The following is a 15,765-nucleotide window of genomic DNA, read 5'->3' as shown; positions in this document are numbered from 1 at the left end:
ACACAATCACAAACCCTTCTATAACTATATCAAGAACCTCCACAGCAATACCTAAAATTGCTCTGAGTTACTGCACAATGGTACCTCCTATCCTGAGCCAACAGATATTGCCAACATACTGGCCAACAGATTCAGTGCCAACTTTACCCCTCTCTCCCCCACTAAAGGACCAATCACAATACCAGAAGAATGGCAGGCACCCAGCATTACTGCATTGTCCAAGGCCAAGAATACAGCTTCCATGGGACCTGATAATATCCCTGGCTGTGTTCTACATAAACTACAAAGTGAACTGGCACCACATCTGTGTGCCCTGTTCAGTCACAGCCTGATCTCAGGCTTTATCCCTACCAAATGGTGCACTCCTACAGTTATCCCTCTCCATAAAGGTGGAGCGACTACAGACCCTGGGAAATATCGCCCCATTAGCCTGAAAAGTCTGATATGTAAAGCTATGGAGCACATCATCATAGACCTGATTAACAAAGATATAGAAAATCTCCAAACTCTAGACCTCACGCAATTTGACTTTGTGAAAGGGAGATCATTCCTGCTCAACCTAGTTGACTTCTTTGAGACAGTCACCAGGGCTGTGGATGAAGTTAAGGCAGTGCAAGCTGTGAAGGCTGACAGCCTAGCCAGATAGAATTTTGTAGATAATTCTGTCATTTGTAAATATCAATATAATCCACAGGCTTGTTCTTTTAAATGGAAGGAAATTGTGTTAAATGTTGAACTTCAAAAATGTAGCCACAATGCACTCTGCTGGAGGAAAGCTGATAAGTCAAGCATTGTATAATTGTTTGATCTCGAAACTTGGAGCCAGGATGTCTAAATGAAGGAATTCTTCCTATTGTTTTGAGACCAGAGTTAATGGCTAGAATTTACATGTATGTCTTTTATAGCTCTGATGCCTAACCAGCTGCAAGATCAAAAGGGCTGTTACACTCTGAGTTTCTGTTAGCCTGGGAAACAGAGAATAATGATGTAATTTGAAATGAGTCAGTGGTACTGTTTTATCAATTTAAAGACAGAGAGAGAGAAAGAATCAGAGAATTTTGCATTTGTTTTTAGAACTGACAACATTACCAGCACTGCATTGCTCTATGTGTAAGTTTATTTTAGAACTGTGTTTGCTCTTAGATATAGCTAGGAAATAGTAAGTCTAGTCTAGCTGTTTTCTGTATTGATGTCAGAACTTTTCTACTGTATTACTTTAAGCATTCTCTGTGATTTCTGAACTCTTGACTAGCACTGTGTAATAAGAAGTATAGTCTTGTGTTCTTATTATTTATTATTAAATATTTTAAACCTTTCAACTGTGGCTGTTTTATGTAGAGATAATTTAAGCTCTAGAGTATATTGCATCTATATAGTGATAGTGTCCAAACCACTCCAAATAAGCCTTGCTGATCATCACACTTACCATTTGGATAATAATATTGCACAGTAATAATTATTGGACACCCTTTTATAAGGGCCTTATTAGTAGCTGATATTAGTGGTTGGTGGCAAGTGGTACTACTGTATAGTCTAGGCAGAAGGGGCTTAGCTTGAGAACCTGTGCCAGCCTTCCCCGGGAGTGTCTGTGTGTTTATATATAACTCATATCTCAACGTGTGTGTGCCTGCCAGCTACTTGGGCAAGGGCATGAAGCACTGGGTGGACAGAGAGTCTGCTGAAGGTTTTAGCTTGACCACTAGGCTGAGATCTGGACCCTATAGCTGTGCCAGTGGGGAGTCTTATTGGGGATCTGGAGAGAAAGTTAGAAACCAGCCCCAGACTGACTGTGTTCTCTGTGTGCTCTTAAGGGAAATTGTACTTTACTGTGTGTGTATTTGTTATCCTTCCCAATGTGGATGCCCCTCATTGGTGTTAGTGGTGAGGATTGAGGCTCCTTGATTGCTGGGCCAGTGCATGGGCATCACATATTAATTGGTGGTAGTGGTGGGATCTGAATCCACACCTCCGGAGAGACTGGAGTTGGAGGCCAGGCATTTGGAAATGGAAACTATGGAAAAGGAGCAGCAGAGGAAGCATGAAAAGGAGATGCTGACTCTTCGCCAGAGTCATGGAGGTAATGGGGAAGGGAGTAACCAGACCCCAGAAGAACAAAAGATCAGTAAATTTCTTTTGCAGTTTACAGAGGGGGATTATTTTGATAGTTTCATTCATATGTTTGAGAGGGTATGTAAACAGTATGATGTTGACCAAAAGCTCTAGGTACTGTTCCTGACCCCCTTACTCCATAGTAAAACCATAACTATTTTGTCCAAAATGTCTGACATTGACTGTTTTGATTATACAGCTGTTAAGAATTGCTTGTTAGAATATTTTAAGCTAACACCTGAAACTTATATGGAAATGTTTCATGAGCATAGATGCAAGGCAGATGGAAGTGTGTGTGAATACGTTGCTGAACTGAGGACTTATTTTCATAGATGGGAGAGTGGATGTCTGGTCACCACTTATGAAGGACTGGCAGACCTTTTGGTGAGGGAACAAGCCCTTAGCACTTTGCCTAAGGACATGAGGATCTGGTTAGTTGATAAGACAATGTGCTACTTCAGAGGAGTTGGGGAAGAATGTAGACCCATACCTAGCAAGCAGGACATCCCAACGCAGGAAAAGGCCTCCCCAGTACTGCTCATGGATCTAAAGGAAGTGATGGTGGGCAGCCCAGACTGCCCAACAGAGTCTGCCAGTAGTAGGGGAAGCCACTAGTCAAGGTACATGTCCTGGACCTAGGGTTAAATGTTTTGAATGCAACCAGTAGGGCCATGTGGCATACAGATGTCCATGGAGGCAAGGTGGGGAACAAAAGGTGAGAAAGCCAGTAGGTAGGAAAGACAGAATGCCAATAGTAAGTTGTGTTGAGACAACAGGGGTACTGAACTACCATCCTGCAGATGTCCTGATAGGGAAGGATTATGATGAGGCAGTACTGTGTGTTAATGCAGTTACATGCAGTAAGGCTTCTAGATAAGCATGTGGGTCTGGTAGCCTGGGGGAGACCCAGACAGACCGCATACTTGCAGCCAGGACTGGTGAGGTGATTACTTCAGGGAGGAAGCTACGCTGTAGCAGTGAGACTGAAGGTGAACCACAGCTGACTGTGGGCACTGATGTTCCCCTGGACAGAGTGAATGCAAAGGTAGAGGTGAGTAGTAGTACCCAGGCTGACAGTGAGGCACCGCTGTCAGAGGATGCCAGACTTCCTGTGGAAGGGGTGCTGGGAAGGTTTGCAAAGGGAGAGTTGAGACAGGCTCAGCTCTCAGACCCTACATTGCAAGGCTTGAGGCAGGTAGCTAGTGAGGCACCTGATTCTCAAAGAAAGGAGAAATCTGTATGCTGGGACAAAGGATCACTGTATAGAGAGTGGACCCCTGAGGAAGGGCTAGAAGGTGAGAGGGTACAGCAGTTGGCAGTGCCTAGAGCCTACCATCTGGTGCTCCTAGCCATAACCCATGATATTCCCTTTGCAGGTCATATGGGGATAAAACGTACAAAGAGATGTATTATGCAGAACTTCTACTGGCTTGGAATTTATAAAGATGTAACAGGGTACTGCAGTACCTGTGAGCAGTGCCAAAAGGAAGGCAAGGCAAGAGACAAGGTGCTCCTTTGATGCCTTTGCCTGTGATTGAGGAGCCATTTCAGAGTGCAGCCATAGATATTGTGGGGCCTCTAATTAACCCAAGTTCCACAGGGAAAAAGTATATCCTAGTGGTAGTAGATTATGCTACAAGATACCCTGAGGCAGTGGGCTTGCCTTCCATTGAGGTAGAAAAGGTGGCAAATGTTTTGTTAGAGATTTTCAGCAGGGTAGGTTTCCCAAAAGAAATACTGACTGACAGAGGTGCCAAATTCATGTCAGACCTGCTGGCTTGTCTGTGGAAGTACAGTGGGGTGAAGCACCTGAAGACCACCCCTTACCATCCCCAGACTAATGGTCTTGTTGAGAGGTTAAACTCTACAATCAAGTCCATGCTATGGGCATTTGCAGACCAGTTTAAGAGGTAGTGGGACAAATATGTTCCTCATCTGTTGTTTGTTTACAGAGAGGTTCCCCAGGAATCCACAGGGTTTTCACCCTTTGAGTTGCTGTATGGGCATAGGGTGAGGGGACCTCTAGATTTAATTCAAGATGAGTGGGAAGGTGAGTGTGAATCTCACAATGAGTCTGTTGTGGCATATGTCCTAAACCTCAGGACAAGGCTCAGAGAACTCATGAGCTTGGCCCAGGAGAACCTGGCAGAAGCCCAACAACAGAAAAAGGTCTGGTATGACAGGAATGCTCAAGACAGAGAGTATGCTGTAGGGCAGCAGGTAATGGTTCTCATTCCTGTCAGACACAACAAGCTGCAAGCAGCTTGGGAGGGACCCTACAAGGTTGTAAGAAAGGTAAGTGATGTTAACTACATGGTAGAACTGCTAGGCAGAAAGCAGGTGCGCAAATTGTACCATGTCAACATGATGAAACCTTACATGATAAGGAGGCCCTTGTGCTAAGCATTTGCAGTGGATTGCAGGAGGAGTCTGAGGAAGATCTGGTGACTGATCTCCTCAATGAGGCCCGGACTGACACCTCAATGGAGGGGGTAGCAATGTCCCAGCAGCTATCTCCTACCCAGTTTCAAGAAATCTGAGCAGTGTTACAGGAGTTTGGGGGTGTGTTCACTGGGAAACCAGGGTGCACCCACCTGGTGCAGTGCCTTGTGGATACAGGACCCCAAAGGCCTATTAGACAGGCCCCTTATAGGGTGCCTGAGAGAATCAAACAGACTCTGAGAGAGGAGATACAGGGGATGTTTGAACTAGGGGTAATTCAAGAGCCCAACAGTCCCTGGGGCTCCCCAGTGGTGCTGGTGCCAAAGAAGGATGGCAGCACCAGGTTTTGTGTGGACTTCAGAAAATTAAATAAACATAGTCAGATGCTTACCCCATGCCTAGGACAGATGAGGCCCTAGAGCAGCTGGGTGGGGCTAAGTATCTTAACAAGGGTTACTGGCAGGTGCCCTTGACTCCCAGTGCTAGAGAGAGGTCAGCCTTTGTGACTCCTCTTAGCTTGTATGAGTTCAACAAGATGCCCTTTGGGATGAAAAATGCTCCAGCGACTTTCCAGAGGCTGGTAGAGCATATCCTATCAGTAACAGGAGGGTTTGCCCTTGCTTACCAAGATGATATTGCCATCTACAGCTATCCCTGGCAAGAACACCCTTCAACATGTCAGGGAGGTGCTGGGCAAACTACAGATGGTAGGGTTGACCATTAAGCTGAGAAAATGTCAGGTGGGTATGGCAGAGATCTCCCACCTGGGATATGGAGTGGGGAGTGGTAAGATCAGGCCAGAACCTGTCAAAGTGGAAGCCATTCAGGCATGGCTTGCACCTGTTACCAAAAAGCAGGTGAGGCCATTTTTAGGGACAGCAGGTTACTACAGAAAGTTTGCCCCCCAGTTATAGAACCATAGCTGCTCCCCTCACAGACCTGACAAGGAAGAACAGGCTAGATAAAGTAGTGTGGACCACTGCATGTGAGCAGGCATTCCAGAAGCTTAAAAAAGCTTTGGGAGGGCCCCCTGTGTTAGCCAGTACAGATTACAGCAAAAAAGTGCTGTGCAGGTGGATGCTTCAAACCATGGGGTGGGGGCTGTACTTAGCCATATTTCTTCAGAGGAAGAAGGGCACCCAGTGGTTTATCTCAGTCATAGGCCCCAACTCAGGGAGGAATGCTATGCAGCTGTAGAAAAAGAATGTTTAGCTATAGTGTGGGCACTGCAGAAACTTATATGTATGGAAGAAAATTCACTGTAATTACAGACCACAATCCCCTAACATGGTTACACAGAGCCAGCCAGCAAAATGCCAAGTTGCTAAGATGGAGCCTAGGGTTGCAAGCATGTGATATGTCAGTGCAGCACTGCAGTGGGATTAGTAATGTCAACATAGATGGGCTCTCAAGACAGGGAATGGGGTTAGGTGTACTCAGATAGACCTAACCCTCTCAAGCAACATTTCTCAAGGGTCACTTGAAAAACTAGCTTGAGTTCTCCAGGGGGGAAGATATGTGAAGGCTCCCAGCCTAGCCAGATAGAATTTTGTAGATAATTCTGTCATTTGTAAATATTAATATATGCCACAGGCTTGTTCTCTTAAATGGAAGAAAATGGTGTTAAATGTTGAACTTCAAAAATGTAACCACGCTGCACTCTGCTGGAGGAAAGCTGATAAGTCAAGCATTGTATAATTGTTTGATCTCAAAACTTGGATCCGGGATGTCTGAATGAAGGAATTCTTCCTATTGTTTTGAGACCAGAGTTAATAGGTTCATAGGTTCATACTAGGCTATCTGCCCTAGGGCATTTATAAGCATAGCCAGAATGTGTTTGGCTATCGCCACCCATTTTAAATTTATTTTGCTATGCCCTTTTTCGAGGTTAGTATACTGTGCCTCTGTCTAACAGTGACACAGAAGTGATACCCGGGGTAAACCTACGATCTCCCATCCACTCATCAAGATTCCTCTTGAAGAGAGTCAATGAGGGACTCTGCCTAACCTGGACTGGGATTTTATTCCAGAGTGAAGAGAGCCTCTGGGTTATGAATCTGTCCCTCCAGCATATCCTATTTATTTCATTGCTGAGGTTCAAGTCTTTTGAGCGCATAGCTCGATGGGATTTGGATTTTCTGAGGTGCAGCATGTCCGGGTTGGACATGGCTTTATACGTCAGGCACAGATCGCCTCTGAACAGGCGGTATGCCACTGAGTAGAGCTGGAGTTTCTTTAACCGGGCAGCATATGGCATCTGTTTGAGCCCTTTGATCCTCTTGGTGAGGTACTTTTGGGGTTTTTCCAGTTGCTGCAGGTGTCTGGTAAGGTACATCCCAAAAGGGACATTGTACTCAATTATGGGCCTGATGAGGGATGAGTAAAGATGCACGATGACCTCCCCTGATCTAGATGTGAATCCCTTCATGATTAGGTGGGCTATATAAAATGTTTTTCTAACCACTTTGGCCACGTGGTTGTCAAATGAGAGATTGCTATCAACTTGGGTCCCCAGGTCCCTAATTACTTCTTCTGTACTTAATGGATTACCACCTATGTGGTAATTTGTGGGCACTTTGTTTTTGCCAAAGGGGATGACTATACACTTTTTGGCATTTAGCTTGAGGCCATAGCTCTGGCACCAGTTGTCTGTTTCTATGAGGTCCTTTTGGAGGATGCTTGTGTTGGCTGGAGAGTCGATTATGGCGCCCAGTTTGCAGTCATCTGTGAACTTGGTCAGCCACAGTCCTTCCATGTTGGCATGTACCTCCGAGAAATATATACCGAACAAGAGAGGTCCCAGGACTGAGCCTTGTAACTGGTTTGGAGTCTGACATGGCTCCAGCAATTCTAACCATGTGGGTTCTGTCCTTGAGCCAGTTTGCAATCCATCTAGTGACATAGGGGTTTATATTTAAGCTGGTGAGCTTATCTATAATGCCCGAGTGGGGTATTGTATTGAAGGCTTTTGCGAAGTCCAGGTAGGCTGTGTGGACCACCTTCCCCTTGTCAATGGCCTTGGTGACTGTTTCAAAGAAATCAACCAGGTTTAAGAGGCAGGATCTGCCCTTAACAAAGCCGAACTGGGTAGGATCCAGTGTCTGTAGGTCCCCAATATCTTTATTTATGAGGTCCATGATGATCCTTTCCATAGCTTTGCAGACCAAGCTAGTCAGGCTTATGGGGCGATAGTTTCCAGGATCCGTTGAGGCACCACCTTTATGGAGAGGGACCACTGTTGCTGTACGCCACTCTTTGGGCACATATCCTGTAGTAAGGCTGAGATTATACAGTAGTTTTATGTTTGGGTTTAGCTCTTCTTGAAGTTCATGTAGGACACAGCCCGGGACACCATCTGGTCCCATTGATGCTGTGTTTTTTGCTTTGGAGAGGGCGGCTCTTACCTGAGCATCTGAGATGTCAGGGGGGCAGCACTCTGCTGGGATAGATATTTGCCCTTTTAGTGGGGAAGTTTGCGCTGAACCTGTCAGCTAGGATGTTGGCAATGTCTGTGGGTTCGGTGTATTTTTTGTCAATTTGGACTAATTCTGAGCATATCTGGGAATTACCACTCAGGTTCCTAACATAACTAAAGAAAGCCTTGTGATTATCCTTAGTGTCCTGTGCAATTTTTCTCTCTAAGCTGGCCTTAGACAATTTTATGAGTGCCCGTAGTTTTTTGCTAATAGTGATCAGTGATGCCTTCCCTTTTTGGGATTTTGCTCTATCATTTAGTAACTTCCGCCTTCTATTGTATAGTTTGTTTATGGCTGGGGTCCACCAGACAGGATGTCTGCCTTTGAAGGATTGGGTCTTGGTTTTATTTGGGATCGCATGATCCATGCATTCTTGAAGGTGTTCATAGAATGCGTTTATAAAGGATTCTGCGGTCTGGGCCGTATTTTCCACAGGCCCGGGGGCTTTGAAGGATTCCACCTCGGTTTTGAGGAGTGTGAAATTTGCTTTAGAGAAGTTTTTCACTGTGGTTTTCTGGGCGGGGGGTGGGGTCAGGATGTGAATATCCAGTGAGATTAGTTTATGGTCTGATCTTACCAGTAAGGGATACACTTCTAGTTTGGAGCATAGAGTCCCCATGTTGGTGATGATCATGTCCAGTATGTTTTCCCCTCTTGTGGGAGTGGTAACAAGTTGTTCCATAGCATTTGAGTTTATAAATTCTAGGAACCTTTGGGCTAGGGTGTTGGAGCTAGAGTAATGCTCCCAGTCTGTGTTTGAGTAGTTGAAGTCACCCAATATAATGGTGTTTGGAGAGAACTTCATATTTTCCAGTGTTCTCAGGAAGGCCGAGTGGGGTTCCTGGGTTTGGGAGGGTGGTCTGTAGCAGGCTATAAACTGGAAGGCAGTTTTACCCACTGTTAGTTGCACATGGATAGTCTCTGATGCTTTGTGCTTTGCCACCAACCTGGAGGTGTGGGTATCTTTGATGAATATCGATACTCCCTCTCCTTTTGTGGTTCGGTCCAAGTTTTGGGGCTGAAAAGCATGGTATGAGGTATAACCTGGTAGTGCTGGGGTGCTCTCAGGAGCCCTGAACCAGGTTTCTGTTACTGCACAGATATCAATGTTCTCCATGCTAAGGAGAGTTTTGAGTGCATGCATCTTGAGGTTTAGACTTCTGGCGTTGAGTAGCATTACTCTTAGTTTCTTATCCCTTGTGATACCTATGGAGGTGGGTTTGTCTTTTGAGCCTTGCCTAAAAAAGGCACTATGGGGGTAGCAAGAGCCTTTGCCAATATCCGAAAGCCCAGAGGTGACAGGTGCAAGCCATCCCTAGTGAAGCATCGTGGCTTGTCGAGCATATCATCCCAAGCTGACAGGCATTGGATCCCATTTGAATGACATCAGTACTTAAGCCAATTGTTGAAATTGATCATCTTGTCTTCATATTGTGGCATCATTCTTGGTGAGGGTAAGATGCTACTCAAGGTCAGGGTCATACCGGCCTGGGCTACATGCTCAGAGAGCTCCTCTATGTCTCTTTTCATGTAGTCCAGGGAGGTACGTCTCAGGTAATTCACACCAGCATGGACAATGACTGAGTCATATTTGTACTTGCCTTGGAGTGACCTGAGTGCTTGTGTTATGTGGCGGATCCTAGCGCCCGACAGGCTGCTCACCGTGACCGTCTCCTTGTTCAGCCTGGTGAGCGGGACGTCAGTGTGCCTGACGATAGAGTCACCTATTACAAGTGTATCAGTTGTGTTGTTTAGTCTTAAGGGCTGTGACTGTTCGGCACACTGGCTTTGTGAGATATGTGTTGCACGTGTTTTGTTTTGGGGTAGCGGTTGCTTGGGTGTCTGCTTTGGAGGTCTCTGCTGCTTAGGCAGATCTTTATTTAGAGCCTCTGAGTATGTTTTTGTGTGATTATGTGTTTAGTTTGCTGTCATGGTAGGTCTATGTGAGACTGGAATTGTAGTGAGTGTGGTTTCCTTCTCCTCCTGACTGGTTATGCCAGTACTGAGTTGAGAGAGCTTAGCCTCCAGTTTGGCTATATGGTTGCATCTCTCACATGTGTTGGAATTTGTTGGGAGGAGGAGAGGGTTGTCTGTGTACATGAGGCAGTTGTAACATTGCCTCAAGATTCCCAGAATCACCAGCTGGACCGGAGAGGAGATTGACAACTGACCTTTGGACATGCTAGAATAATATTGGGAATTCCTTTATAATTGAAAACAAGGGCCAGTGGGGAGTGAGGGTGTAGTGCTTTTAATTTTTAGTGCTGACTTATATAATTGCTTTAGTGAGCAAATGCCAGGTAACTTAAGTGCAATGTGTTACAAGTAACTTAAATGCAAAAATGACAAACAGTAACTTTCTTTCAAGTGAAACAAGGAAATAAGTACAGTAAGCAATGCAAATATCACTAGTGATCCACAGAAGCACTGAGAAGCTGCGTATTAGGTGGAATTAGTGTTCCAGGGAAATAACAAGGAAACAAACAACAAGCATATAAGCAAAGCTAGATTCAGCATGCCTGGATCTAGTCTATGCTACAGCAAACAAGGTGAACCAATTTCAGTAAGATACAGTTCAAACATTCAGGCACTATAAACCTTTAACCAGAAATTCCCAGCTCAGAAGGGCAGAATCCAGCCTCTTCTCCCACAAGAGTGCAGACCACGAACCTTCTTAATGTAAAATAACTGGCCTGAAGCCCAAGTGCTTAAACCAGAACTAATACACTTTAAGAATAACAGACACTGGGCTCTCAATCAGCAGTTCCCAACTTAGAAGGATGAAAGCTACCTGTCCTGCCACCACAGTGCATGCCACAAACCTTCCTAATGTAAAACAACTGGTCTGAAGCCCAAGTGCTTAATCCAAAAGACTTAGAATGATAGCTACACTTTAATCAAGGTACTACCAAGCAGTAATAAATACAATTTAATACTTTAGAGAATGCCTGGATTAGTTCTCAAGTTACACAAACAAAGCTAGATCCAGCAGGCCCGAATCCAGTCTATGCCTAGATGGCTAGAATTTACATGTATAATGTCTTTTATTGCTCTGGCTTTCTGACTTGCTGCAAGATCTAAAGGGCTGTTACACTCTGAGTTTCTGTTAGCCTGGGAAACAGAGAATAATGATGTAATCTGAAATGAGTCAGTGGTACTGTGTTATCAATTTAAGGACAGAGAGAGATTGAATCAGAGCATTTTGCATTTGTTTTCAGAACTGACATCACCAGCACTGCCTTGCTCTATATGTAACTTTGTTTTAGAACTGTGTTTGCTCTTAGATATAGATAGGAAATAGTAAGTCTAGTCTAGCTGTTTTCTGTATTGATGTCAGAACTTTTCTACTGTATTATTTCAAGCATTTCTCTCTCTGAACTCTTGACTAGCACTATGTAATAAGAAGTATTGTCTTGTGTTCTTATTATTTATTATTAAATATTTTTAAACCTTTCAACTGTGGCTGTTTTATGTAGAGATAATTTAAGCTCTAGAGTACATTGCATGTATATAGTGATACTGTCCCAGCCACTCCAAATAAGGCTTGCTGTTTGTCACACTTACAATTTGGATAATAACATTGCACAGTAAGAATTGGACACCATTTGATAAGGGCCTTATTAGTAGCTGATATTAGTGGTTGGTGGCAAGTGGTACTACCGTATAGTCTGGGCAGAAGGGGCATAGTTGGAGAACCTGTACCAGCCTTCCCCAGGAGTGTCTGTGTGTTTGTATATAACTCATATCTCAAAGTGTGTGTGTGTGTGTGTGTGTGTGTGTGTGTGTGTGTGTGTGTGTGTGTGTGTGTGTGTGTGTGTGTGTGTGTGTGTGTGTGTGTGTGCCAGCTACGTGGGTAGGGGACACGAAGCACTGGGTAGACAGAGAGGGTGCTGGAAGTTTTAACTTGACCACTAGGTTGAGATCTGGACCCTATAGCTGTGCCAGTGGGGAGTCCTATTGGGATACTGGAGAGAAAGGGAGAAACCAGCCCCAGTCTGAATGTGATCTCTGCGTGCTCTTAAGGGAAATTGTACTTTACTGTGTGTCTATTTGTTATCCTTCCCAATGTGGATGCTCCTCACTGGTGTTAGTGGTGAGGATTGAGGCTCCTTGATTGCTGGGCCAGTTCACGGGTGTCACACATACAACCTATCTCAATCTGGCCAAGACCTTTGATACCATTCCTCACTCAGGAATTATTGTTAAACTCACCAAACTAGGCATCAACCCCTGTATCACTAGGTGGGTTGCAAACTATCTCACAGATAGAACACACAGTGTGAAAGTAGCAGACTCCAAGTCAGACTGCCGACCAGTCATGAGTGGAGTCCCACAGGGATCAGTCCTGGGTCATCTCCTGCTCGGCATCTACTTCTCAGAAGTCCGGGCCAACACAAAGGGACTCTGGCTGACCATGCTCACAGACGGCTGCAAAGTGGGAGGCATTACTAACTCCCCAAGTGATGCAGACATCCTACAGAAAAGCCTCACTGAAACCAATGACTGGTGTCAAAACCAAGACCTTAAGCTTAACCCCAAAAAAATACGTCATCCTCCCCTTTGGTAAAAACTCAGTTCCTACTAATTACCACATCAAAGGGAGCACACTGAACACTGAAGGCATTATAAGAGATCTGGGAACACAGGTTGACATCAGCTTCTCCTTCGACCACCACATTGCCACTGTGGTCAGAAAGTCCTTCTATATGGCTCATCTCATTACCAAGGGTTTTGCATCTAGGAAGAAAACAGGTCATCATCTCTCTCTCTACTCTTCCCTCATTAGACCAGTCATTGAATATAATGCCAAATTTGGCATGTACCTCACTAGACACCTGCAACAGCTGGAGAGGCCACAGAAGTACCTCATGAAGAGGATCCTAGGCATTAAACACATGTCCTACACAGAAAGACTCAAAAGACTCCAGCTATTCTCTGTCTCATATCGCCTACTTAGAGGTGATCTCTGCTTGACTTACAAAGTCATGTCTGACCCATCTCTGTTAGAAATGCTACATCTAAAGAAATCCCAATCCCTCCACACCACATGCTCCAGAGACCTCAACCACATTATGACAATCAACAGAACATGCTGGAGAGACAAGTTCCTCACCCAGAGACTGCCCATGTTCTGGAAGAGACTTCTCATGCATGTCAAGCAGAGCACCTCGCTGTCCTTCTTCAAGAGAAATCTTGATGAGTGGATGGGTAATAGAAAGTTCATCCCTGGGATCACTCCAGTAGCTCTACTTGATAGAGGCACTGGGAATTAACGTCGGGTGGCACGATGCCAGGGCACTTCTATGGACTAGGCTTGTAAAGGCTCAAGGGCCATTAGCCTAGTATACACCTATGAACCTATTAAGACAAGTTAGGTAATGCTAGACCAACAAGCTCTGTTTCAGACCATAACTATTACTCCTTACTTTGATTTATTCATTCATTGTATCATAAGTTACTAGGCTAATGGCCCTAGGGACCTTATAAGCCTAGCCAAGTTCTTACCCTTATTTCCACAATTGGCACCTACTGCCCCTGTTCCAAGAGGGGCATGGGTGGAACCCCTGGGGTGAATTTATGGTCACTGACCCAGTCATCCAGATTGCATTTGAAGAGGGCCAATTAGGTGCTCTGTTTGACATGAAGTGGAAGTCTATTCCAAAGGTGTGGTAACCTCTGGGAGGCAAATCTGTCCTTCCAGAAAACCAGCAGATTTTATTAATGTCACATACCAGGTTAAGGTCTATAGAGCGAGTAACCCATGTACCATTTGACTATTAGATATGAAGCATTCCCAATAATGCAGGGTCAGAGATTGCCTTATATGCAAGGCACAGATCACCTCTGAGTAGTTAGCATGAAACAGAATAACGTGACAGTGATTTCAGACAATCCCCATAGGACAGATGGTGGAGACCTTGAATGTTCCTTGTGAGGAACCTTTGTGGTTTCTCCAATTGCTGCAGTTGCTTAGAAAGGTACATACCAAAAGGGGGCACTTTACTCAATAATTGGTCTGATGAGGGAAGAGTAGAGGGAGGTAATAACTTTGTTTTTCTGGAGACAATGCCTTTACTTATGAGATTAGCAATATAGAATGCCCTTCTTACCACTGAGCATACATGGTGGTTAAAGGTAAGGTTGCTGTTAACCTGTGTGCCCAGGTCTCTTACCTCACCTCTGAGTGCATACTTAAGGTATTGCTATTAATGAGGTAGTTAGCAGGAACATCGCCTTTACTGAAAGGAATGATAATACATTTTTTTGGATTGAGTTTAAGGCCATAACGTTGGCAACAATCATTTGTTTGTGTAAGACCCTCTTGTAGGATGTTGATATTTGGAGATTCTGTGACCACTCCCAGTTTGCAGTTATCAGCAAACTTTAGTCAGCCACAGACCTTTAGTTTTTGCTTGTACTTCGGAGAAATAGATTCCAAATAGTAGAGGTCCCAGGACTGATCCCTGAGGAACACCACTGGTTACAGTTCTGCTGCTGGAGGTGGATTCCCCTATTTTGATTATATGAGTTCTATCAGTGAGCCCAGTTAGCAATCCATCTAATGATATAAGGGTTGATGCCTACTTGGGTGAGTTTGTCAATGATGCCTGAGTGGGGGATAGTGTCAAATGCCTTGGCTGAGTCCAGGTAGGCTGTATGCACAGATTTCCCCTCATCCGGGGCCTTGGTGACTGTCTCAAAGAAGTCCACCAGGTTTAACAGGCAAGATCTCCCTTTGACAAATCCAAACTGAGTTGGGTCAAGTGTTTGGAGATTACCTGTATCTTTGTTGATAAGGTCCATGATGATTCACTCCATGGCCTTGCAGATAAGGCTAGTCAGGCTAATAGGTCTATAGTTCCTGGGGTCACTGGAAGCACCACTTTTGTGCAAGGGAATAATGATGGCTGTTTTCCATTCAGCTGGTATGAAGCTGGTGCTTAGACTATGATTGAAAAGAATACCCAATGATGTTGTTAATTCATGTTGGAGTCCATGTAGGACACAGCCTGGGATGTTATCAGGTCCCATAGATGCTGTGTTTTCGGCCTTAGAGAGTGCATTTATGATCTGCTCTTTAGAGATACAGTGTAGGGGACATGTGGTAGGGATGTCATGGGGTAAATATGGCAGGGACAAGGGAGTGAAGTTTTCACAGAACCTGTCAGTCAACAGGTTAGCTATGTCCACAGGCTCAGCATATGTGGTATCATTAACTACCAGTTCTGCACAACTCTTAGCCTTTCCTTTTAGGTTACTGATTTAACTATACAATGCCTTGTGGTTGTCCTTTGTTGAGGAAGCTAATTTGGACTCGTAGTTTGCTTTGGAGGACTTCACAGGAAGTCTTACTTGCTTGTTTAAGGTGAGGAGAGAGTGTTTCCAGTTTAGGAGGGCTCCCTCCCTCTTACTGTTAGACAGCAATTTCTTATTATTGTAAAGCCTGTTGATAGCAGTTGTCCACAAGGCAGGTTTGCTCTTCCTTGAGGAGCTTGTTTTGATCCTATCAGGAATGGCTGAGTCAAAAAAATTATACAGGTGGTTGTATAAAGTTTTGGTGTAGAGCTCAGCATAGGTGCCAATTCCATCTGAGGGAGGAGGTGCAGTGAAGCTATTTATGCCATCCCATAAGAGGTTATAATCTGCTTTGGAGAAGATTTTTTAGTTTAGTTGCTGCTGGGGTGGGGTTAGGTGTGATAGTTACTTCAAATGAGACCAATCTGTGGTCAGATCTCAC

This window comes from Protopterus annectens, chromosome 2.part0, assembly GCF_019279795.1.
Source record: "Protopterus annectens isolate FY-2018-M chromosome 2.part0, PAN1.0, whole genome shotgun sequence".
Lineage (NCBI taxonomy): Eukaryota > Metazoa > Chordata > Ceratodontiformes > Protopteridae > Protopterus > Protopterus annectens.
This window is presented reverse-complemented; position numbering follows the sequence as displayed.